At 40.7% G+C, this 26269-nt stretch overlaps 1 protein-coding gene across 4 annotated transcripts in view; it reads right to left on the bottom strand.

The window, feature by feature from the left end:
* CALD1 (caldesmon 1) overlaps positions 1–25968 on the bottom strand; it is a 196852-nt gene extending 170884 nt beyond the window's left edge. For all 4 annotated transcript variants that reach the window (XM_018080460.3, XM_018080463.3, XM_018080462.3 and 1 more), the window contains exon 1: positions 25767–25968. The gene's annotated coding sequence lies outside the window, so the exon portion shown is untranslated. The remainder of the gene's footprint in view (positions 1–25766) is intronic.
* Positions 25969–26269: the final 301 nt, after the last annotated feature.

The raw sequence follows: 26269 nt of genomic DNA, 5'->3' as shown, positions 1-26269 counted from the left end.
ACACAAACCTGAGTCATGCTGATCAGATAGATCTTATCACACTGTCACCACTCAGGTAACCCTGCCAATCATAGTGCAATACCCTACCAAAACCACACAGAGGACAACACACAGTGGATTCAAGATGAATCATCTTGATGAAAGTCTTCATGAACAGAGAGCTCACAGCAAGATGACCAAAAAGAAACCTCACTGGAAGTTTCTGGAGTGACAGGTCTTGCAAAGATGCTAAGATGATATCATATTTAGTGCAGCCAGAAACTTCTTTGGAAATGTGTTCTCCAATGGGCACAGGGAGATAATATTCCCCTTGTCCTTATTCCTGGGACAATGGCACTGTCAGGTCCAAAGGGAGGCAAAGTTTAGGCAGTGGGATGGCACTGTTCTGTTGCAGTCACTCACAGTCATCAATCTATATGACTTGGGAATAGGCCTAGTCCAAAGCACGACTGGTGTTGACAAGACACATGCAGACTTGTTAAACATCCTGGGTTACCAGCACTACATGAAGGTACATGAAGTCATAGAACTGATGGAGTGTCTGACATTTACAGGGAGACATCTAGAAAAGGGGATGAAAGATGCAACAGAGAAGCCTATACAAGCACACATTTGAAAATATAACTTCGAGTCACAAAAGAACAGTTTAAAAATGTGCCATGGAGTCCTATAAAGAAGTCAAGCCTCATCAAATTTATTGACAGGGAAAATGAAAGTAAAAGTGCTGGATATAAAAAGACGCAAATTCTGCATTAAACTTGGATCTGTGTCTCAGGCTAACCCAAAACCATTCAGATGAAAACTCACTTCTAAAGGCTCATGTGATGGCAGATCCACCTTCTGTTACTTTGCACAAGGTTCACACTTAGTCAGTTAATCATGATCAGAGCTGAAGACTGATACTCTGTCATGATGTGTCCTACCCAGGACATCAACGCAGTGGAACACTGACCAGGGGCCAGATTCATAGAAACAGAGTCAGTGATTTACCCTGTACACATTTTAATGCTCTTCAAGGAAAAAAAAAAAAAAAGATAAAAAGCAGCAAACTCCTAAAATCTCATGATAGGTGTTATGAACAATTTTTTTCTGAGCTTAGACAAACACTGGAACTATAACCAGACCAGTCACAGAAGACTGATAGTCTTATTGCTGCCTACATTGCTGCCTAATACACCAAGCATTAAATAACAACACTGAACACAAGGATCAGCTCTGTTATGTTAAGGATATATAAGGGCAACACTGATGGTACAATACATTACCAAAAGACTGATGAGCAGGACGATAGGGTGTGTAATCACCAAAAGCTTCTGGAGAGTAGGGAATTTATATAAAAACATACACATAACATATAAGTGTCTTGCACTACATTTTCTTTCCCAGGGTTGAAAAGTGTAACTACTTTCTTTTGGTCCATTAAAATACCGTAGGTGGGATTTTCCACTCAGTCACTTTTTACCATCAGGTACATGAAGTGTCCATGCTAAACAGGAAAAATTTCTTTTCCACTAGATGAAACAGTGCCGGAATCAACACATTTGCCTTTAATTATTGCAGTTAACAAAATTGAAATTAACCAGATAGACTACTAGCCTACAACATACTAAACAACATCACACCTAAATGGAAATGCAACAGCCTTCAAAATCTGTGTTAAATAATTTGTCACCTCCAGTAGTACCCAGAGCTGGTATTTCTGATCTCAGTTCCACGACTGTCATTCCAATCACCTGCTCATCTCATGTTCATTCCTTCCTACCCTCGTTTTCATAGTATTATTTCAGACTGGTTCTTCAAAAACTGCACTCATCTTTGTTTCTGTCTGTCCTCTATTACTCCTCACATCTCTGCCCTCCTTCCTCTCTCTCATCTCAAACTTGCAGATCCAGTGCTATCTTCATTTCTTTCCCTCATTTCCTCCCAAATTCAACAGTCTCTTGCTAAATTCTACTGCCATTTCTCACAATTCTTGTCTCTTATTCCTCCTCAGGAGTATGAATGCAAACTTGAAAAAAAATACAAAACAAACAAACAAAAATGACAACAAAACAAACCAAAAAACAAACCCAAAGGCTTTTGCTGATTCTCTGTAATATCTACTTTTCTTTGTGACCTTCCCAGCTTCTTGGAATTACAAATGCCACAGCAGAATTAGCCTTCCTTCTCACTCACACCCATTTTCTGACCATATCACACATGAAAAAATATATCAAACACGCAGCCATCCTGATTTCTGCAGAAAAGTCATATAAATAATAAAAGGTATGAGGTTTGGTTTTCTGTTTAAGTCAAGCTCACAAAATGTCCTACAAAACCATTAATCAACTGTCACCAATTTGGTCTATTGATAAATACAGAGTGCAAGTTCATACTTCTTTATTCTTAAACCTCTAAAAGCAAAATTAATATGAAAAGCAGAAATAGCTCAAAGTGAATTCATGCCATTCTGTATAAACTGTAGATTAAAGTAAACATTAAATAACATTTTCTTGTACTATTATGTCACTGAGATATCTACTGTCTACTGAAGTAATTTGAGATTATATCATTATTAGTTATTAAAATGTCTTGCTCTCATTCTGCAGATGCAGTAGAGCAATACATCTCACTTATATCACATTGTTTTTCTCTAATTTATGTGAGTCATTAATATGAAGTTAAACCTACAATAAATTCCAGCCTAAAAATGTCTCCCATTAAAGAACCCACTCAGAAGGGCATGTATCTTGCTGGTTGCTCCCAGTTTCTGATTTCTTAATGCACAGGACTTCCAAAGCCATTTTGCAATAAGCCAGTATCAGCCTTTATATTTGCTCTGTAAGAACTCATTATTTTCCATAAGTTCTATTTTGTGTATTTCTTGTCTTTCCAGACACCTCCAGAGAACTTTTCTTTGAGAACTCCTCCAGACAGGCTCTACAGCACAGTTTATTAACACTGTAAGAAAGTTATTCCTCTTGGGGTTTTAATTAAACAAGCTCAACACTCCTGTTGCAAAACATTCTCACTTCAGGTGTGATCAGAAAGATTCTAAATTGCCTAGCAGGACTTGTGACCCTAGTGCACATGTACCCCCAAATCAGTTTTTAGATAGCACTCTCGAGGGGACTTGTGAACTAGAAGAAAGAAGAAAAAAAAAAAACAACTGTGGGACATTGTGACATGAAGTAGATGTCATGTTTTCTTAACACCACCCAGAGACAAAGAATCAACCAAACCTTATTCTTCCAGTGCTTCATTGCCCTAAGTGTAAAAATGTGTGTTTAATTTACCTGTCTGGCTTCAGATTCTAGCTATTTGATAGGATTTTCTCTACTAGAATCATAGAGCCTGTTAGTAGCCAACATCTGTCCCAGAGGAGGTACCAAAATTTGATTTTTATTAGAGTTTTTTTATATTGTTCATGCACCATAAATACAATCCCTCATTTCATTTTTCTCATTACTTAATATATGATTTTACTTTTGGCCGCATTACAACGATTTATCTGAACAGAGTCACTTTATTGAGGGATACATAGTGCACTATACAGCTGTCTTATCTTCATCACTGTTCACTATACCCCCACTGTCTTGATCCCGATATCATCTGTGCTTTTTATCTGAATTATAAGTAGCAGCAGCTGTAGTATCAGGCAGTAGTAGCTCTCCTTAACTTCCACTCTTTGCAAAGTAAGTCCTTTGCTTCATTTTTTTTCTCGAGTTTTCCAGTTCTGGTGTGTTATCATAACAAGTGTTCAAGAAGTCTAGCATGTCTGATACATGTTTCCCAAAATCACATCTGAATTCCAGAGGGATGATCTGCTTTAAGATTACCAAAGAGAAAGAGTCAAGCCTCCCCTGTTAACCCATTTCACTTCAGTATTCCCACTGGAGCTGTGGTACTTTCCATGTTGAAAAGGCATGTTTATAGGAGTCACAGGTTACAGAATTAGATCCACAATATATTTTGTTGACCTTGGAATGTATTCCCATTGATTTTATGCACAAAGTTTCCAAGCCCTACTTCTCCTACCACCCATGCTCTGTAAAAACCTTTTTCAGGAGGGGACGTGGGTAAGGAAATTTCTTCTCTCCTTGTTACAGTGTGTTAATTTTTGTTCTTTTTCTAATTAATTGTTTTGGAAATTTGAAAAGTAACAACCAAAACTTGTAGTTATGGGACAGAGCAGACCACAGAATTTCCACAACCATTGAGTAAGTTCAAAGAACCTTTAAAATATCATTCTGACATGTAATTTCAAAGAATGTGGATAAATGCAAATATTTGATAAGTACTTATATTTTTCTCTGTGGTTTAAAATACAAAAATGAAACTTTAAGCCTGGAAAATTCGGAGCATTCCCAGTACCAACTGGACACTTTTAACCTCTAAACTCTTTACTATATAAATATGTAACATGTTTGCTGAATAGTTATTTATATGCACTTCCTGTTTCAGTGCTAACTTTTTAGTTACTGGAAAAAGAACAGAAGTTCTCAGATCCCTTGGGAATCATTTTCCATTAGAGAGGCTGTAGATAGACTATTTGTTTTTTCAGATTTGGAAATAAAACCCAAAGGAATGTGTATTTTGAGTACCTTTACTCATCGTACAGTAACAGTCAAGCACTACATGGCTGGAAAAATTCACAAATTTATTTTTTCTAGTCTGCCTCACGATACTTGATGATGCTTTGTGCCAATGGAACAAAATTTCCTAAGCCATGACCCTGACAGTTTTTCACTTGATTGGAAAAGCAACTATAGTTACTACAAATGAGCAGCCCTACCAACAGTCTGCATTAAAAAAAAGGCCAACCATGGCACGAGTATGAAGCCTGCACACATCCCTTCCTTCTTCCTAACAGCTGGCCTCTCTCAGAGCAGGGGGGAAGTCTGATAAAAGCTTCTGTTTAGGCTATCTTCTTCTGGAAGAAAAATTAATTTCATTTCAACACAGCTCGTCCAGTATTTCTTACAAGCAAGCTTCCGTTAAATAATATTTTTCAAGAAACACAACATGAATGATCATGCTGAATACCAGGGTACATTGTTATCAACATGTCCTGCCATGACAGAAATCAGAGGATGTGGGAAAACCAAGCACGGAGTACAAGACTAGAGGCTTCTTTTTATTACTGCCCTGGGCTTGACAGCGATCAAGAAAGAATTGAAAACCTAAGTAGACATAGGCAATGAATCAGCAATCTAAAAATAACTTAACAGATACTGCTTTGAGGGAATATTCCAGATCACGGCGTTCAGAAAATTTCTTGGCTAACCAGATTTTAAATGGAGATTTTAAACTGAATAAAAAGAAGAGAAATTAAGACATGAGTTGGTGATTTAAGCATCCTGATCTGGACCAATACTCTGTCTTTGCCTGCTTGAGTACAGATCCAGAGTAAACTGAACTTTAAAGCATGCATCTGGATTTCTACCAGTGAAAGCAAAATAAGAATGTCTGCTTTTGTGTGACTTCTGGAAAACGCTGACTTCTTCACTCCCAAAATGCCATTTCACTTAAAATGGTTCATTCTTTTAGTGATGCTTTCAGGGATAACAGTATTACCTTCAGTTGGTTCACAGTGACAATACTTGTACATTTTTAACAGAGTGCAAAATTTGCCCAACAGTGGAAGGTTCAGCATTTAAAGAAATCAGTTCAAATGGCACTGTGAAAACAAAAAACAGTATGTTGCTTCAAGAGTAAAGAAGGCAGTCATGGCCTATGCAACCATAGTCACGTCTGTTTAAGTATATGCATTACAATAAACTCTTTTTCTCTCTGGAGGACCTGCCTGAGTTTATGTCACTGTTTAATAGCACTACAGGTTTCACTCTTTCAGCACAATGTTGAAAACACCCTCACTGAACATGCATGTTTCAGAAGTTACTGCAGCATGACAAACTGAGTGAATTCAGTGCTGATGAAAGATGCTGGATAGACAGATCTGAATGTGAAGACCTCTGTTTAGGAAAAGTCATGGCAGAGGCTAAGTAATGCAAATTTCATCATACTTCCCTAAAGACAAAACTAAATCCTGAGTTATAATCTACTAGTGATGAGAGTTACTATATACAGGTGGAAGAACGTGTCTTAATAACTGAATTGAAGAGCATTTCCTAAACATTACTGGAATATATTACTTTGCATGCCTTAAATCACTGTGTGGTTGTTAGATAGCAACAACTTTTGGTTATTTCTCTGACTTCAGCTGGATCTAACTTCACAATTCTGCATCACACTGTGCCATTCAGTCCCCAGAATGTCAGGTCACGTAGTCCCATTTAGCAGATGTCTCTCTAAAAATGAGTCATCAAGTAGAGGTGAGGAATGCAATTAAAAATAAGTATCTAATTACAAGCTCCTGGTATGTTTTAATATCTCTTAGTTGCCTAAGTCAAATAAATATTTTTCAAGATCAAGAGTCATTAGAAGGAAAAAAAAAAAAAAAAGAAGATTCAGTAGAGTCTTAAAGTCTTTGGCTAGTGAAAATTTCTGATCCAAATGCAGAACTCCTTCATGGAGAAAAAAAACATGTAGCTTCCACTTTACTGAACTTGCTACACTTCATATTTGCTAATGCTGAACCTTAAGGATTTATTTGATCCTGCATTATCTGAAGTCAATACAGTACAGTACAAGACAAATGCCCCAGCCCTTGCAAAATGGCTCTGGCATGGCCCAGTTTCACCCCCACAGCACAAAGATTGAAAAGAAAAAGAAAAGGTTGTCTGGTACATCTCTCATGGCACAAAGTGCACCATGACATGCAGCACTAGCTGGGTTTAGGGAGGGTGGAGAATGCTACTCTTGGTATCCCATTAAAATCTCCCTGTAAATCATTTCACCCCCAGCTTTCAATGCCCTTAAGTAACGAATGGATATGTGCTGTGTTTAATTCAGATGCATTTCCCTTATGAGTTGCTTTCTCATCTTACCTAAGGGAGAAATAATTTCACAGTGGTCAATCTCACTTTTTGTGCAGACTACACCACCCCACCCTCCCCAGCATAATTTATCTGACAGTACCTAAGTGGATAAAGAAAGACTTCTAAGTACAAATTAAACCTATCAGGCCAACACATACAGCCATGGTGTGGGAGGAAAAAAACACAAAATACACAACACATTAGCAGTTCTTCAAGTCAACAGACAAAGAAAGGCCATAAGATTGAAGAACCTTCTCACCAGCAAATTTCCAAAGAGACCAAGTTCCTCCAATCAAATAAATCATAAGATATCTTTAACTGAAAATGTGGAAGAATTGTAAATACAGGGATACCCTGGAAGTACCAAGTGCTGCACTTACATTGCAAATCCACCAAAATCTGTTGCCATCCTAAGCCAGCTGAATTGCTGGTCCTCTTGGGTTTTTAAATTCTCAACACCTGCCTCCACTCTGCAGTCAAGAGCTGCATTTTGAACTGCATCCCTCAGCTTTAAGCCACTCTTCATTGCCTCTAGGACAGAACATCTAAGGAGAAAAAAATAAACATTCCTCCATTTCTTTCAAAATCGATTGAAGTATAACAGTCCAAAATATCCATTTTAATAGCAGCAACACAACAACATATCTTCTCAAGGTTTCTCTACGAAGGAAAAACAATTCAACCTCCAAGTCTACATATAATTTTTTTAAATAGTTAACACAAACTTTTACACTTAACCCTTTTAGGCACTGCATACTGCTGTGTGACTTACAGTCATACTTATTTTTAAGATGCTCAGCTTGACAAAGATTCATATTGTAACTCCTTACTTTAAGAGTGCTTGGGATCTTTTAGGAGTCAGTCTTCGAGCAGACAAGCAAAAGAAGTCACCAACCACCAATGGTCCACTGTGTTTTCTTACAAGATCTGTATAATACTAAAGATTCTCCCAAGCAAAGGTTTCAGGAGAACAGTTTCTCGAAGTCAGACCCTTTTAAACTCCCCTCTTAAAAATCTTGCCAATGCTCATATAGGATGATTGAGAAGTGAATTCAAATCCTCTGTAGCTCTTTCACTAGTTTCACCCCAAAGCATTACATCTACTGCTAATTGTGTCAAAAGCACCATCCAAACTCATTTCAAAGTTACTCTTCCCTACCCTTGACAGAAGCTGTTGTAGCCAATATCCGTTCTGTACTGCCTGCATATAAGTTTCCTATAGTACCTACAAAGTGAATTTTTGCCTTCTTAAAGAGGTGAAGAAACACCTTCCCATCAATTGGCACAACACCCTGCGTCAGACCACAACCTTTACATTAAGTCTGTCGGGATAAAAGAGGAGGCTTCCACATTACTAATTTGCAGGCTAACCAAAACAGAGATTAGGCAAATTGCTGCTACACAGACACCACCTTTCTTGTCTCCATACCCCCTGAGAGTTGCAACCGTGCAATAGTGTGACTAGATGCATTAAGCCTAGTTCAACAGCTATCACTGAGAGCCAGACTTTATCCTGTCTGCTATTAGAATGTATTTTTCATGCTCCTTTCAAATGGGAGGACCAAAAGGGCAATAAAGTATGTGTTCTGATGTCACGTAACCCATAATATCCAGGCTCCTCCCTAGAAAGCCTACTGCTTCCAGTCATATACTAGTATAAAAGCAAGCTCTTTGATGAGCAACCTTCAACAGAGCCTCCTCAGTGCAGAGAAACGAAGTGTGTGGATTTGATTCAGGACATTATCCCATTTGCCCATTTTATTATCTTTTAATTTTTTTCCCCCTAAGGTAAAGAATACCAGTAACAAACTTTAATACATAAACCCCAACCTACTGCCCATCAGTATAACTTCTAGTAAAAGATGCATCCAGATCAATTAGGTTTGTGTAAAATAAAAAGCAAACCAGATGCCCAAGAGACATAAATCACCAAAGACCTACTGATGCTAGTAGAGTTATGATGATTTATACAACCCAAGAGTTCAGCTTAGTGAAGCTTTCTGCATTTGGCATTCTCAGAGCACACACTATTTCCCCCCTTCCCCTCCTCAGATTCCCACCAAATGCAGCCCTGTAACAGAAGTGTTCTCTTTCTAACTTGGCTTCAAGTCACGGCTGCAGCTCTCAACAGTATATAACTTGTCAAGATAAAATATGTTTGGGGACATACAATCTCTACTGAGCATTTTATTGACTTAACTCTACCATTTCTGAAAGGCAGCCAATATTCCTTAAGGTTTTCAAAGGATTTGAGAACACAAATATCCTCAGCTGTTTGTGCAGTTTGAATTATGTGCCGTGCATTGCCCATCATGATATATTAATTTTCTTTTGCAGGCAAACAAAACAAATCTCAGCTGCAAGCTGCTTGGTGTTAGGGGACATACAGAATGCAGAGTATCCTGTGAATCATTCAAAGCAGGAATTTTGCCAACGTAATGTCTGCAGGTCATTCAGAAACTACAATTTTGCTACTTAAAGAAAAAAGGCAACCCAAAGCAAAACAAAAAAAAAATCCACAAAGTTTAGGCCTTCACTGCAGCTTTTCTTCCCAGATATTGCATGAGAGCCAGGATGCTTAAGATCAAGACACAAAGTTGTTACTAATGCCACAAAACGCTAGCAATAACATCTCACAGGAGAAAAACAAGTCTTGGAAAGATTGGAACATGTGAGAACAAGAATGAGGTCACCTCTCAGAAAGGCCTCGTGTACTGTCTTTAACTGGGGACAGAATAGCCCACAGGGGGATGAGCCACACACACCTCAACTTGAATGCACCAGAGGCCAAGTTCATCCCGGTCCTAGAGCCAAGAATGGAGCAAAGACAGAGAGGTAGCAACTTATGCACCTCTGAATGGGAGAGAGAGGACCCCTAAGGACTGGCATTGCTCATGTTACTGCCCCAAAAGCCCCTTCAAGGAATAGAATTACTGTAGGGCTGGGAGATGACCTGGCTGCAGCTCCCGGCATTCATACCTCAGCATGGACCACACACCAGGCATGATGCCTCCCCCTCCCAGTGTAAGGCCGAGGAACAGTGACACATCTGTCCACAGAAGTACAAGCACTAAGATTACAGCTGCTTCTTGCAGTGATCTGAAGCACAAAGGAAGTCCCTCTGAGCCCTGTCTTCCTCTAGCTGTCACACCTCAACTGGACCTGGCTGTAACACTTAGACCCTTTACTATTTTATAACTGACTTTGTTTTTCTAGGCAAGGAGGGGAAAAGCAATTAATTAATCCACGGAGTAATTTCATTATTTATTAGTAGTCTTGTCATGTACACTGGTTACTCAAGATGGTTATTTCTAAATTTTTTTTAAACCTCACAGAGAGCAATTCTTAACACCCCAGTGCTTTAAATTAAGACTGAAATTGTAAACCTAATAATTTGCTCCAATTGTTTGGACTGGTGACCCAAAAATCAGTTGGTCACCAGTCCAACTGATTCTTCACCAACATGCATTCTTTGTAAAGGGGAATTTAATAATGCTGAAAAGGAGGAATTAGAAACCTGCAAGATCAAAGAACAGGAACAGAAAAAGCTTAGCAGTTGATGACAGCCTTATCCAGCCACTAGTTCTTGGTAGGCATCACTTTAGCTAATAATATCACAATGTGCTTACACTTTCAGGGCACCTTTCATTAAAGAGCCTCTAAACACTTTGTAGACCCTAATTAGATCTCAAGCCACAACGTTCTTGTGAAAAAACGGATTTCTAGCTGCTGAAATTTCCAAATGATTGGGAAATAAGTATAATTTTGTAGCAGATTAATAAGGTCCTGTCCACAATGGGAAATGACACCCAAGTCTGGAAAATAATGAAGAGACCTACATCAGTGCAAGCAGTGCTTTGTGACAGTGGTCTGACCAGAGAGAGATCTCCTACAGCATTTCAGGAGTGTATCTTTTTCATCATAGCAATCATTGACCAAAGCTGAAGTGTTTTATAGATAATTAAACAAAAAGTCTGCTAAAGCAAAACCAAAGCAGCACCAGAAATGGAGTGCAACAGGAGTCCCATCTCCTGCTCTAGCAGGCTACCACTTTGAAAGAGATTAGTGATACTGTCAGATGCCTTAGGTGTTCTCAAAGATTTTATCAAGTGTTCATTTTTGAAGCAGACCACTTAGCTACAGTTTTACCAGACACTTTGAAATTAAAAAAGGCTAGTCTCACCAAGAAGTTTTAAACAAAAGAAAATAGTGGGAAGGGGTGTCATAGGTCAGATCTGCAACTTTGTTTAACTCACACACAGAAGAATGCAAGACAATAATTTTTCTCTTCCATCCTTTCTGCGAAGCACAGCTCAAGCCATCACCTGTCTTCTGACACTAGTCAGCCATAAGAAACAGGTACCTTAATGTTAAACCTGGCCAGCTGTAACACATTTGCTAAAGTAATCACATTTACTTTTACAGATTACATGTGCTTAGATTTCACTTACTAATGCACTAGAAAATCAGAAGTTTCAGTGTTGCAGCTGAAGTTCAGCACTGTTATAATCAAAGACAGCATCCAACACCTAAAGCTGCAAACCATACACACATTTTAAAAACTGAAGTACTGTAGCTACCATGTACTACAGGATCTATATTTCTTATCTGTTAGCTCAAAGCACCTTATATCCTTTTCTATTATTCCTTGCCACATTAACAAGGCCATGATAATTAGATGGCAATTACCTAAATGTCTAAATCTTTGGTCTCCTTCAAATGAAGCTTTTCTCAATCCACATAATTTTATGCTCAAACCATGACATTATTTTGAGGTTGATGTCAACAGCTGACGTTCCTAACAAAATCTGGTACTTCTGGGCACAGACAGGTTACTGAACTGCCTGAAGGCAAAACAGCATTCAAAATGAAATTTCAGGTCCCATTCCCCTCAGTTACCAATGGTGAGCACAACTATAAACTAGGAAATGTAAAGCCACAATGGATTCAGAAGGGTAAAATTTAAAGGCAGGTACATGTTTCTTGGGCATTATATCCATGCAAAAAATGCATATGGGCGAGGAGGGTAGGTCATCTTTTATGCACATAACAAGAATGCCAACACAAGTGGAGTGTGTTTGTTTTCTACCGCTTGTGTAAATGTCAAAACATGATTTATGTCTAAAATGCAAATGAGACAGTCTATCTCTCATCAAAATGGCCCTTTAGTTGAAGCAATTGCACCTGTATAAATGCAAAGTCACATGCAGTACATAAAGCTTGTCTTTCAGGTATTTCAGAGATATACTTTTATGTTCCTTGTGTAGCAGGAGGCACAAAAGTTGTATGAGAAGCAGCTGTTTCCATGTACCCTCCTGTTCTTCTGTCACAGACATGTTCCAGCATAAAATTGTAGTTGTTCACTTCTGACACACTCGTTTCAACTAATGCATCACCTTCAGGCATGACAAAAATGGATCAGACACTGTCTGTCTGATCTCTCCCTCCTGCAGTTTTCATTCCTGCACTGAAGTCCAGGTCACTCCAAAGCCTTCTCTTGTCCACACTGAACAAACCCAGTTCTCATCCTTTCCTCATAGGAGAGGTGCTCCATCCCTCTAATCATCTTGGTGGGCTCCTCTGCACTCACTACAACAGGTCACTGTCCTTTCATGTGCTGGCCACCCCAGAGCTGGATGCAGTGCTCCAGGTGAGATCTCACCAGAGCAGAGGGCTAAAAATCACCTCCCCTAACCTGCTGCCCACACTGCTTTGAATGCAGCCCAGGATACAACTGGCTTTCTGGGCTGCAAGCACACAGTGCCAGCTCATGTCCAGCCTCTCATCCACCAGCACCCCAAGTCCTTCCCAGCAGGGCTGCTCGCAATCTGTTCGTCCCCCACCCAGTATTGATACCAGGGATTCCCCCAACCCAGGTGCAGCACCCTGCACTTAGTCTTGTTAAACATCATGAGATTCCCATAGGCCCACTTTTTTGAGCTTTCCAGGTCCCTTCTGGATGACATCCCCCCCTTCAGGTGTGTCAGCCACGTCACTCAGCTTGGTGTCATCTGTAAATTTGGTGAGGGTGCACTCGGCCTAGCACAAAAGAACTTTGTGCCACCTCTGCTTTCTGAAACCACCACGACAGTCACACTGCCTAAGGGGATTTATTACCCGTTTGCTGAGAATACCTTCAGTAAATTATGAATAAACTTTCTCAAAAGTAGCCCAATACAATAAGTGTGGTACTAACACAACCCCATGGATGTAAGGCAGCAGAAAGAATCCAGTAGCAGAAATCTAGAACAGCATCACTTACCCTATGCTTTCACTGATCAAAAATAAAGCTGGTCAAGGGTGGCCAGGTGCTTTGGACAGAATACCATAACACCCCATAATAGCCTTGCTCTTAACTAAATAGCAAAGGGGAAATTCAGCATATACTAAAAGGCATCATATCTCTTGACATCCAAGTCCCCAGACAACATTTATTTAGGTCTTTTTCCCTTGGAAAACTGCTCAGCTGATAATCCCACATTCAATATCTTGGGTTGTTTTTTCTCCTCTAACACCTCTAAATATGTTTAAACTGCTCTAAAATTTTAATCCTTCTTCACTGGCAAAAATTGCCCTGCTTGCTTATCTCTTCCTTTGTGGTTAATATGGCAGTCCCAGAGTCACATGAAAGAAAGGTAAGTAAGTAGTAGGCCTTTGAATATTACGCCCTAGGATGACAGCATGGCTTAGACCTGTGTGTCTTGCTGTAGGAAACAGAAGTCCTGATCTCTGTCCCTACCTCTCTCACTTATTTTACAAATGACCTTGGCCATTTTTGTCTCAGTAAAGTGACCTACAACATGCACAATGTTATTAGCATACACAGTTCAGGTTGAATTTGGAAAGCACTGTTCAGCCAACGAGAGTATTAAGATAGAAATACAGGGTATCTTTTAGGACAGAAGCATGCTGGAAGCAAGCAGAAGTAAAACTTTTATGTTGTGTATTCAAACAAGAGCTCTCCCACTGGAGTTTCTCTGTCTTGGCAGCGTTTCATTTCCTCAGGAGGAAGATCCAGAGAGGACTAAAAATCTCACCTCAAATCCTCTGAGCAATAGGCTCTCTACTCCTGGCTCACCACAGTGAATCTGAAATCACTGCAGTTGACAGAAGTCATTTGTGCATGATGGCAAAACAGCATCCTGTGTGAAACAAGTTGGTGATCTCAGATCAATTATGTAAGAACACCTTTCTGCAACACCACTGGGAATAATTAGCAGTTCTCTGAACCACAGGGACACTACCTTCTGCTTTGCTTTTTCTGTGGACAGTATAATTAGCTTTGTCTCAGACAGTGAACAGTAAGAAACCTGTAATAGGCTGAGAAGAGACTTGTAACCCCACTCTCTAAGAGCTCACTTTAAATAGGGGGATAGGGCCATTTAAAACATTCCCCATACTTTATTGCCTTCTCCCTCTCAATTTTGGTCCACAGTTCAAGCTTAATTACCATCATTCTGCTTTCCTTCAAGTCCTCGAGGAAAGTAAAAATTGAAGTTAACACTACTGAACTCCACGGTCTTAAAATGGTTTCCCTCCAACACTGGGACTGCACAGAATCGTGCTGCAAACCCCATGACAATGAAACTTTACACACCTATAAATGTCACTGTTTCAAAGACTGATTAAAGCAAGAAGCATCTGAAACCAGTGGTTCTATTGGTGGGAAATTCTGCTAAAATCACGGGAGCTGTGTTAAACTCTAAGCCTAAAACCACATTTCAAAGCTCACACTTCAGAGGTTCTGGTTCTAGATGTGCCTGTACTTCAGATTCTGCTGTACAGGAGAGCAGCAAGAAGAAATACCAAAACATAAGGAGTAAAAAAAAAAAAAAAAAACAAAAAAACAAGACAACAAACCCCTCTCTCTGTGGGGTTCATTTACTCTTAATCAATACCTGTCACATCTTCAACTGAGTTTCCTCATACCCAAACATCCTTCTTAAATAACACTTCTACTGGATTTCAAGAAGTTTTAAAGCTCTGCTGTCTCTTTGAGACCAAAGCTACCCTTTCAATAGAGCACAGCCACCATACTCCAATTTTGCATGATTTAGCTGAGATGAGAGGTTTGACCTGGGAAATATACAATTCTTATTTCACTGCTTCTTTTGATAGCTACAAGGCAGAGCAACTACGTGTGGTGCTTCTGTCTGAACTGGCCTTACAATAATCAACATAACTTCTCTTTTGATATGGTTGAAATTAAGGAGCAAAAAACATGAAGCTCCCTGCAGAACAGTCTTATTTTGCCATATTTCCTAACCATCAAGGAAACATGAGCAATCCAGTAAGAAAGAAATTCACTGTTGCACTCGGAAAGAAAATCAGATACTTCTTTGGTCCTCCCTGACACATTATCCCTGCAGTCCATTTACACAGGTGCTACTCAAAGCAGAATTCGGCTCCTTTCTCTCAGGTGGTCTGACACATTTACTGCAATGTGTAGATATGCCCATGTATTTTATATTATGTAAAGCATATTTCCCAGACTAAAACCCTCTCCCAGAGAGTCTCCCTAGGTCTCTGTCTGATTTTGGCCTCATTTACTCCCTTGCAAATGAAAAGCAGTTCCATTGAAGTGAGTGAGGTAACACTTGTCTTAAACCTGTGTGAGATCATGTCAGAGCCACGGTCCATAATAAAACCAGCTGCTGTTAACTCTTCAACAAGTTTCCATTCATTAGGGTTTTTCTTTGCTTAAATTCACATGAGCAATATCCATGGGCCAAGAAACACATTTTAGAAAGACAGCTATTTCCCCTTGCTAAAAACTAGAAAGTGCAGCAAACTACCCCAGTCTTCACTGAAAAACTACTGTATTTTGTTAATAAACAGAGGCATTTATGGACAAAACATGTGTGAATATACTTTTGGGAATCATCCTGTGCTGCCTAGAGGATAGGGACAAGATAAATATGTCTTTCACAGCTTTTCATTTTTGGTTTTGTGGGAGGAGGTTGGTGTTGGGTATGGTTTTTTTTCATGCCTGCAGTTTCTGGTATTTAATTCTAAATTGGGGAAAAACTTTGAATGTAAATGTTTAAATTCAGCCTTGGTGACCTGTAGACAGTGAACCAGGATCAGTGAAAACAACTATGCCTGCTCACGCCAACAACCTTTCCATCAGCGACTTTCCATTGTCTGGAAGGGTCACAGGAGAGACAGAAATAACGTGCTCAGATTATAAGGATTTTTTCTAGTTCATTGCACCAGTCTCCTGGCCTTCAGAACCGTAAAACTGTATTTTGTCATATAAGTCAAATTCATAATCTGTCTCCACTTCCAATCTGTTCATTTATAACAAAACATATTTCCCATACATACAGTAAATTCCTTTCATTTTTTTACTAAGATGAGGTGATCTTTATCAGATACCGTGACACAGAATGCAAATACGTCATTGCTACCTCCCCTCTTGTTAATATTAAGTCTACTATATATTAGCTCCAAGGAAGGAGCTCACATCTACTTAGAGAGGGCAGGAAAAAAACCCAACAAACTGCCTATTTTGAAAAAGCAAATGGGTCGTTATAGCAGACAGCCCAAGAACGACAAACTAGCTTTTGGGTTTGACAGGTGAAGCAATAAATGTCTTTGCTGATCATGGAAATCCTTTCTTGGACAATGGACTGAGGCTTTAAGGCAGTTCACGAGCACAATAGGGAAGGGGGTTGATGATTTTGACAGCCTTTACTGAAGGACCACAACAAAGGGAAGGGGAACTGCCAGCTGGGGACAGTGCAGAGCAGCAGAGTTGGACACCACGAACTCTTGCAATGCTTCTCTACAAGCAGCCAAAACAAGATTGCACAAACACTGAGCTTGGTCATAAATCAGTCAGAGGAGGGGAAATGCAGGGGGAAAATTGCTCCAGAGCATGCATCATTTACTCTTTCTTCTTTTAAGAGGTAAAAGAAAAACACAGCAGTCTCCCATCTTCCATTTAGGCTCAGGAACACAGTAAAAATAGAAGAAATAAAAGGCATTTTTGAATGTCCAATAATACATACTGCATTCAATGTGCTTGTTATTCAAGAACATTTTTCAGGAGCTCCAGATGCATTTAAAAAGCCAATATAACACAGAGTTTGATAGAATCATAGACTCATAGGATCAACAGGGTTGGAAAAGACCTCCAAGATCATCAAGTCCAACCCTTGATCCAACACTGCCTTGGTTTTTTCACAATCCAAACCCTGAATGAAAAAATATGAATGAGATTAGATAAGTAGTTATTTTGATCTCCAAATTGGCTATCCCTGATTCTTCTAAGGTCTGGAAAATGGAACTATTCATGTGTTACTATTGCATGACCCAACAGTCACAACCTGACAGTGCTTCTTTTGGCCATATTAGGGTTCCTCAGTGGGTGTGTCATAGCATGACTTCGTGATAATGATCAAATGACATCTCCTCAGAATTACTGCCAGCCAGACACGAAAAGCATTTGGAGGAGCAGAAGGTTGGCTTCAAATCCAGCCAACCTGTCCTGTGTCTGACTGTAACACCCATTTTAAACGTGGCCTCCAAACATGAGCATGGTGTGCAATAAGGCATATAATCTGGGAGATCCAACTGATCAATCAGCCCTTCTGGCCACAAAGATGTGGGTTTTCAGCAAAGTTATGCAGGGGATCCCAGAAAATCTCTAAATTTACCAGTATGGCAAAAACATCATATTTCTAAGGTACTCAATTTAACACAAACAATAAAAGCTCCAGAAAATCTCCAGCGAGCAGAAAACCTTCTTTAGCTCCATTGTTGCACTTAACTGTCTCTTTCCCTGTGAAATAAAATCCAACTTGACCAACTACTTTATCCCCGTGATTTTGACGGTAGCGAGTACTGATCCCTAAATGAAATAAATGGAAAAGCAAGAATGTAGACACAACTGTGCTTCAATGACTTCGTGTCCCTATGTCATCTGTGTAGGGTTTCACCATCTAGAAACTGATGTGGTGGAGACAAAATCCCTGAGAGCTGTGTGGAGGAGGGATCTCTTCTGCAACTCCCATCCAAAGCACGCTGCTTCCTTCCTCCTCCTCCCAAAACTCATCCCTATTTATATGCACACACTTCTTATTTGCTTCGATCCTATGGTCCCATCCCTGACTCTGAAACACTCACATTTAGTCATGGCTTTTGTTGAAGTTAGTGCTTTATAACCAGTGAGAATAAGGTTTTGTCCTCTAATCCAAACCTTCAGTCATATAAATACACGCTAGATGCACTGAAGACCAAGGAGCTACATTTATATATACTGCTGGAGAGATGTTTTTTATTTGTTTGTGTTGATAGGGGGAAGGAGAGGAAATAGACTGGCATGTCTGGTTTTGTGGAGGAGGGTTAAATGGCAAACCAAACTGGCTGTAGTTTACAGGGATCTAAATAAAGGAACAAGAAAAAAAACTAGTCACAGAGCTTTCAATAACACGCAGCAGAGCAAACTGCAAGCAAACTACAAGCAAAGTTGTCATAATGCATTGTGTTTTATTGTCATAATGCATTGCTCCTTGATTCCATACTGTGTCCAGTGAATAAGCCACTTACTATTGTCACTGGAGTGAATGGAGCTCAGATCTTTCCCATATATGGCAGGGCCTTTTAATCACCAGGGAGCAAACCAGCAATGGAATTTTACTGGCTTTCTGGGTTTGCAGTGCCCTTTCTTGCATGAAATACTATTTTCCAGTGAATGTTTGTTTCTGGGATTTTGACCCAATTTCCTGCTGTCATTGTCCTTTAGGGGATGGGTAGAAAGCCAAACAAACAGGGCCAGCTTCTCAACAGCAAGCAGCTTACAGCGAATTCTGAGTAACTCAAGGAAATCAAACAGATTTCCAGTTACTAAGGTAACTGAGATTAGACCCAATCTATATTTTTTAAAAAGCCTCTCACAATACTGTTTACATCACTGTACAGCTACTGAAATCAAGTTCAAATTCAGACCAACTGATGCCCAGGTCAAATCTTCTCCCTCATTTTCACCAATGTAGCAGAAAAGAGACAATTGGTGTTTTAAATTACTGGCATGGTGGTAGGGAAATTCTCAGCTGGCCTGCTTTTGCCAGTGTAATATATATTAGCCACAGAAATGTTTGGCTCCACATCATCTGGATTGCCTAAACATTCTTGTTCATATTTACGGCAATTAAAATGCTGCACTTCAATCTTTATAATACAAGTTCTCTTTGAAGTGGCAAAGCAGCAGCTGTGGCTTATCAGACATCCGAATTAAACTCCTCATTTTCATGGCAGGGGTGTGGCTCTGCCATGGGGATATGCTGTTCCCAAAGCCAAAAAAAGCAGCAAGCTCTCTCCTCTTGCCTACCCAGGGGTGCAGCACCCCAAAGCCACCCATGAACGATGTTGGCTGGAGGCATCCTGCAGCACCAGCAGGTTAAGCTACACAGGTAAATGAGAGCTGACCAAACACTTCTCCAAATTTCAGAGCGAACCCAACCCATCCCTAATTTCCACACATTGTAGCCAAGCTCCAGGAATTTTTTTTCCAAACCTATGAGTTTTAACTGGGCCACAGCAAAGCCAAATTCTCCCCAGCTTAATGGCTTTTGAAATTGCTGAGAGAAAGCAGGTTATCATACAGCCATTATGAAGATGCTAACACAAAGTCCCCAGCCTACTCTCTCTGTCTACTGAACCCAGAAGACTGAGGCAAAACTGTCCTCAGCACAACAGCTTGTATTAGTGGTGATCCGGGCTATCAAATTAGCACTGCTAGGTCCTCTGGAACGTTGAGGAGTTATAAAAGGTCATACCTTTGCCTCTGGAATGAAAGATTTTATCAGAGTGAGCACTGTGGCTCAGAAAAACAAAACAAAACAAAACAAAACCACACACACACACCCCCAAAAAAAAAAAAGAAAAAAACAAGAGAAGAGTGTCATTTCATTAGAGAGTGCGCTGTCAAAAAAAAGAATGAAGTGAGAAAAGGGTAGTAACATGCCCTGTGGCAGTCAGAAAGGCAGCAGGGAACATCAAAGCCTTGCAAATAAGAAAAAACCAATGGCCTGATCACAGGCTCCTTCACTGGGGAAGAGATCACTTTGAAGATGACTGGAATCCAAGGGGCAGGATCCTCCGACCTTGACTTCTGAAGGAGCCCAGGAACTGCTGCTCCTGCACTCCCTCAATGAGGGTTCATCCAGCCCTGAGCTGCTTCTCCCTAGCCAAAATCAGTTACTTCAGACAAGGACATAAAACAAGCTGCCAAAATCTCAGGACCTTTATTTACATAGCTGTCACAGGTTCAGGCTCCCTCAGCCATTTAATGAATCATCAATGCTAGCTCTCCCTCACCCCGAGTCATTTAAATTTTAGAATTGACACAGTGATTTCCATGCCCCTTAGATTTACACATGCTTGAAGGAAGATTGGGAAGGTCACGTGCACATCCATGTGCAATGACATTGTCTTCCTGCATTTAGCAGAACACACCCTCCCCTTTTATATTTGTTGGCCTTCAGAGTTGTCCTTCTGAATATATCCCAAACCAGCACATTTATAGCAAAACTTCATCTCCACAAATCTATTTATCTATTCTATAAGCTATTCTATAAGATAAATTCCAAAGGTTTTTTTTTTTTGCCATCTAAGGACATAAACCAGAAAGTGTGCAAATGGGTGGGTTCCACTTTGCTTCACACCCTCCACAGCAAACCTCAAGGGGAATGCTCTTTATTTGTGTTCTGTATACAAGAGGGCATGAAAACATGTAATGTCGTTTCATTGCCTGAAATCTTTCCCTAACATTTTCCCCAGTGCAGCCTGGCCTGCCCCAGGGGTTACAATTTCAAATGCTTTCTTGGACACAAAACTAAACAAGCAGATAAGGTTCAGCAGCTTCCTTAATAGTTTTGCTTCCAAGCTTATGACACTGTGGTGGATCTGTATGCAAAACCTGTCTTCACTCAGTTTTGGAACATGCATGACAACTTCACAGGAAGATTGTTTCAGGTGCAGCAAGCAATCTGCAAGCACCCAAGAAATTCCCTCCAGACACATCAGCACACTGTCACTACTGAGCCTGGTCCACATCTTCCACCTCATTCACTGGGCTTCAGCAGTTTTATACCCTTAATCTAGAAGTTACTTTCTAGTGGGATACATGTCTGTGTGAACAAACAAAGAAAAAAAAGTCTGAGTTCATGCTGGGAAATTAGTCAAAAATAAGGTTTTAGCCAGTGCTTAAACTTGGCATTTTGGTATTAGAAGTTCTTTATGAACACTAATGAACTAAGCCCCAGCAACCCAATGGGCTAAATACAGAAAGGTACAGATTATCCTTTATTTGGAGATAGAGAAACAGACACATGGTGATGAAGTGACTCACCAGGTATTTAAGACCATAGAAAAAAATTCAAAGGAAAAATTACTCTAGTGGCTTAAGATACAGCTGCTTTTTCCCTTTCTCTCTTTCCCCTTCTTCCTCAGTTATTTGGTCCTACCCTCAGGTAAGACAGTCTCCATAAGCAGGACAGTAGGACAGTCTCCATAAGCACTTCTTCCTAGCTTGAACCCATAAACACTTCCATAGACAAGATTTTCTGATTAGGAGGTGCCCCTATGCTTCATGGACAGAGTTTTTCCCTCTTAATGGGCAGACAAAAGGGGCAGGAAGGGGGAAAGAGGCATAAACTTGCAGTGGTGGCTCCTGACTGTCATAGGTTTACTTGTTCTAAAAAAAAAAAAAAAACAAGGGGGAATTCTACTTTTTTCTTTTCCCTGCATCCCTGTAAAAGAAAGATGTTGAATGGGAGAGGGTGGTTTGCCTCCTGCTGATCGTGGTTAGAATTACGCCAAAAGGTGGAAAGTACTGAGCTGTTTCCTTTTTCAAGGGGACTTTGGGTGCAGGATTATTGTTTAGTTGGTTTTTGTGTTCTCTTGTTGTTCTGCCCATACACATATATCTTTTCTCCATACTTCCTCAATTGGAGCCTCTTAATTTCAGATTTACAGTTGCTTAGAGGGAGGAGTTTGGTCTTCCTCATAACTCATCCTCCTTAACAAAACACCTCAGTCTCACTGAACTGAGACACTGACCACTGGTGGAGGGGTGACCCAGCTCAGAGCCTACCTGCCTCACTGCCGGGGAGCCCAGCGAGCCTGGGCACTGCTGTCACTGGATGCACAACAGTTTCTGCACAACAAAGCAACAGCCAAGACGTTTTCAAGTGAGAAAGACTGGAAAGCAGCTTTCCTTGCAAGGGTAGCTGAGGACGCTCCGGGAGAGGGACACAGTAGGGACCACACTGCCAACGCCGGTGTCTGCTCAGCAATCAGGCTGCAAGCCCCACACCATTTGTAAGGACTAAGCACAGTTCCAGAGGAAAAACACATGAAAATGCAGCACTTTCTTAATGCAGGATGGAAACCACACAGCTAACACAGCAGGGCTAGCAGCTACGGAACAGTGTTACATTCTCTAACCTTTCTAGTTGATCAAATCTGTTTCAAGAAAAGCAGGAGCGAGCTCCCCCAGAACTGGGAGTGATCCCAAAGACTGAGTATTGAGCATCCTTCCCTGTTGGGCTAGTTGAAATGTACCAAGGCATCAGGAAAGAAAAAAAAAAAAGGAAGAAAGTTGCATAATTCAGCTGTCCCACAACCTCAGTGTTTCATCCAGAATGGTCAGATCTCATCTGATCTTCACATGTCTCTGGGTCAAATTTCAGCCTTAACCAAGTCCTTGACAAGCAGCTTAGAAGCATGGACCAGCTACATCTTCCCAACAAGAATCAGCACTCCAAGAGTAAGTACCTACACATATGTAGGTGACTTGGTACAGTTGCCCCCCAAACCTATTTTCATCCATTTAACCACTCAGGAGCTATGAACAAAACCATCAAACCATCCCCTGCACATGCATATTTCTGAAGGCTCTAGGAAGGCAGCAGCTTCCTTGTTAGAAGGTGCCAGGGGGTAGTTACTATGAGGAGGCAATTTTTAAAGAATGAAAGCTTCCTTTGAAGGCAGACTCCCACTCTTTGCAGTCACAGGCCTGCGTGCCTCAGGCTTTGTACACCTGGAGCCCAATCCTGCAAACTCCCTACGAAGCTCCTCTCAAAGGCAACAAAAGATTCATAGGACTGCATTTCTCATTCTGCCCTGTTGCCTTTCTGGGAGCTTTCTCCCATACCCAGGAGAGTCCAGACAAGCCCTGCAGATGGACAGTTAATGCTGCTCTCTTGGCCCTCTCAGGCATATATGGTTTCCTGTCCTTCTTTGTTCACACACAGTGATCAAATGCACCAAGTTGTACCCTTGACAGACAGGAGTTAACAACTCCATGGATCTTTAATACAAATTAAAATTCAGGCAGCCCACAGAATAGGTCTCATGTAAGCAACTACTGAGAAAACAGAATATTTTAAACAGTCCCAGGGCATTGATGTTCTATTTGTCCTGAAGGAAGGACATCCCACAGGCCTTGCCCTATCTTTCTAGTCTCACCACCTGGAACAAGAAGCACTGTGCCCTAAACCTATATGGGACTGAGATGCTGACTGGCATGCCACATGTGGCCCCATGAATGACACTGAAGAATAAGAAATCATCATGATGCATTTCAACTTTCCCTCTAATGACAGCCAGAGGAACTTACATGCCCCCTTTTCCTTTCAAATAACCCAGCTTTCAGTGTCACTGTTGCCTTATGTGTATTGATGTTGGACAAGAAATAAAAGCACAAGGGAAATTACCCCTTTCTCAGGCTGCTCCATGTCAGAATAGTGCTGTGAGTATATGAAGTAGCAATTGTGGAAAATCCCTTATTCTTCTAATACATGCTTATGTCACTCAGTGTCAAAGTGTATTTAGAGTACACAGGACTACCCTTGCATCAGACCCTGAATCCATTAATGATGGTATTGATTTCACCAGGACTAATTGTGTGAATGAAGGCTGTGGAATTGATCCTCTTGTCGTTGCAGGTGGCAATAAAGAAGAGTTTTCAGGAAATACAAATTATTTCAGTTGAGACTCTTGTTCACAGATATCTTGTCTGGTATTTCTTCCCTGCCATTATGATTTAGATACTGCATTAAGGTATGCAGGTTTTATTGACTAAGATACTCACCTATCAAAAAAGCTTCCCTAAAAAAGGCAGACCTATACTTTCTTCAAATATATTGAGAAAAGTTCAACCCTGCCTTACCTTACAGGAAATTTAATTAAGCAAATGGACTACTGGAAGTTTCCCTCCATTTGTAATTTATGTCACAAAAGTCCATTCCGTTGGTTTTGGTGTGTGTCATTTTAGGATCCCATTCCATCTCAATGGCAGGAGAAAAAGATGTGAGACATGCTGCAGATGCATATGCTTACTGAGAAACTACAGCTACACTTAATGAGACAGAGAAAGAATGGAGGCAGGGTCCCAGGGTTCCTTGATGGCAAATCACACAAGAACAAATCTTTCACAGTATGGTATCTAAAACAGATAAATTACACTAAATAGACAGTTGTCACAAAAAAAAAAAAAACAAAAAAAAAACAACAACAACAAAAAAAAAACCAACAAAAAACACAAACCAGCCAACCAAACAAAACAACAAAAAACAAAACTCCAAACAAACCAACCCAAAAAATAGCAACAAACTGGCTCCTTATTTTCTTTGAGCTGCTTCCAAGGAGGGAATGTGTTATTTTCCCAAATTATTCTCCTGCCCGCCTTTTAGCAAGAGAAGCCTTCTCAGGCAAAATTGCACAAAAACTGCATACTCTGAAAATAAATATTCCTCTGAAAGCAAACACTCCACAAAAAGTAATTTTACAAAGAGTTATGTTTTCATTCCTCCAAACTGCATATGACATATGAGAAAAATCTCTTCTACTTCTGTGGATCTGGGCAGAGATTAGCAGTTTGGTCAATGTCTGCTGCTATCAAGTATTCATCTGCAGTTAAACTTCCTCCCTCCCTTCCTTTTCCCAGCTCTTTCTTTGAGAAATTTCCTGCTATGCAGAATGTCATGCTATCAGCAGACAACCTTGAACAATGATTTCCAACTGTCCCAGCGTGTGAAAGGAGCTGGGAAGGGGAGCCTGCTCGCTGGCTCTCCCCAGGACTGCTCTGACAGAAATGCAGACCCAGACTTTTAAGAGCTCCAGTCGCACCCAAGCGCATTTTTCTCCCCCTTTTAACAGGAAAGACAACTTCACAGAAACATTCTGGCAGTATGCTGTTGCACATGCTGAAGGCTGAAAACAAAAACAGATGCCATCTGTTGTCAACAATACTTCTGTGAGAGGCTGCCACGAGGGACATCTGATTCAGCAAGTATCAGATCACTTACATTAACCAGAGCTTTACTGTATCTGTATCAGTTACACCCAGAGACTGCCTTTATAGCCAGGCTGCCCCGAAAGCCCAGGTATTAGGAGGCAAAATTAAAAGCAATTCAGCAGATCTTAATAAACTAAAAACTCTTATTGCAATTTCTTAAAAAAAAAAGGGGGGGGGGGGGAGGGGAAACAAGAGAGGATAGATAGGTTATTGCTCCACTAACAAGCCCACTGGAGGATCAAAAATGGAGTGGCAGGACCAGCACAGATCCTGCCCTGCATCTCCTCATTCAGGTCTGCCGGGGTGGGCAAGCAGGCATCCCCTCCACCCGCCTGGCACAGAGATCCCCTTAGTTCACCACGAACATCTGGAAAGGGGGTGGGGGTGAGGCACAGAGAGAGAGCAGGAGAGCAGAAATAGTCTCTGACACTTTCTCAGTATTCCCACAGCCCGTTAGGTTTTGCATGCTGCCTGATCTGTAGCTGCAATGCAGTCAGACCGGCTCGCTCCCAAACAAACACGTATCGTTAAGTCCTTACCTCTGGCTGAAAAGTATTCAACTAGTAGGAAGGAAATGAATAACTGCTGCTTGGGCAGGAGCACAGCAAGAAAGACACACCAGCAGCCTCACACACAGCCCTATTCAATAAAACTACAGCTTTTCCTTGGCCCCTCCCAAAAGTCAAAGCTAAGTGAATACATATCCCTTATGTTTACAATTGGCAGGCAGCGGTATGCATTGTCCTCAATTTATTCTAATAGACAGCCAATGGCTGTGCACAAGCCAAGGTGGGTTCAGCCTGCCTGCAGAGATGCCTGTCATTCCCTAGGCATGCTCAGGAAGCCACTCATCAGAAAACCAAGACCTAAAAAGCTTCGAAAATTCGTGCAAGCTGCCAAAACTGTCTTGCTACATGCCCTTTTTTGGTTATCCTTAGCAGGGCCTCTGAAAGTAAATCCTCTGTCAGGAACAATCATAAGAAATGTTAATCTTGGAGAAAGAGGCTGTCTTGTTGAACACAAATGGAGCTTAAAAAAGGAA

Source organism: Manacus vitellinus, unplaced genomic scaffold (genome assembly GCF_001715985.3).
Source record: "Manacus vitellinus isolate BGI_N305 unplaced genomic scaffold, ASM171598v3 scaffold_5_pilon, whole genome shotgun sequence".
Lineage (NCBI taxonomy): Eukaryota > Metazoa > Chordata > Aves > Passeriformes > Pipridae > Manacus > Manacus vitellinus.
Note: the sequence above shows the minus strand (reverse complement) of the source record. Positions and strands in the feature narration are given on the sequence as shown.